At 42.8% G+C, this 837-nt stretch overlaps 1 protein-coding gene across 1 annotated transcript in view; it reads right to left on the bottom strand.

Annotated features, from left to right (window-relative positions):
* Positions 1–837, bottom strand: part of LOC102773572 (spectrin alpha chain, erythrocytic 1) — a gene marked incomplete at its 5' end in the record, with an annotated part of 42,039 nt that overhangs the window by 11,300 nt on the left and 29,902 nt on the right.

The raw sequence follows: 837 nt of genomic DNA, 5'->3' as shown, positions 1-837 counted from the left end.
ATCTTCTCCTTGTGCCGACTTTCCTCCTGCCACGCCAACGGTGAAAGGAGGAAGAGAGAGACCAAGGCCAAACATCTGAATTCTTTGGGACTATTAGAAATCTCTCCTCTCTCTCTTTAAAAATATTTAACGGCTCTCCTCTAGGTCTAGTGAATTTATTCTGTGATTTCTCTATGTCCCAGATGGTTATTTCCACCCCACCACTTGGATGACCTTCTCATGCTTGTTCACACAACTGTGATCATCTGAGAGAGGGTAAGCATCTAGAAGGTATGACGTCATCTCTGCTGAAGGTTCTTCGTGTAGCACTTAGATCAGTGAGGTTTCTCTATGTCCCAGATGGTTATTTCCACCCCAGCACTTGGATGACCTTCTCATGCTTGTTCACGCAACTGTGATCGTCTGAGAGAGTGTAAGCATCTAGTATGATGTCATCTCTGCTGAGGGTTCTTCGTGTAGCACTTAGATCAGTGAGTTTTTTATTAATTTTTGGGGAGCAGTAGCTGGTTGTTAATTACCAGCACATCCCCTCTAAATAGCCATTGTGGCTAGTAGCGGCCATATTGGACACTGCATCCCGAGATAATAAAAATAAATACATATTTGTTAGATGTTAAAAATAGGTGATTAAAATTCTGTGTATGATTTTAGCACTGCTCATGAGTCTATATTTGGGCCAATCCCTTTTGAAAATGAAAGTTTGACTGGGAATTCCCGGAATCTCTCACCTTACTCAGGATGCCTTCGCCCTGAGCACACACATTTTGCACCCGGGCCTCGTGGACAGCAAAGTCATTATCTAAGCCTTCATGCTTCTTTAGCAAACTCTGCATAAAT

This window comes from Myotis davidii, unplaced genomic scaffold (genome assembly GCF_000327345.1).
Source record: "Myotis davidii unplaced genomic scaffold, ASM32734v1 scaffold3272, whole genome shotgun sequence".
Lineage (NCBI taxonomy): Eukaryota > Metazoa > Chordata > Mammalia > Chiroptera > Vespertilionidae > Myotis > Myotis davidii.
Note: the sequence above shows the minus strand (reverse complement) of the source record. Positions and strands in the feature narration are given on the sequence as shown.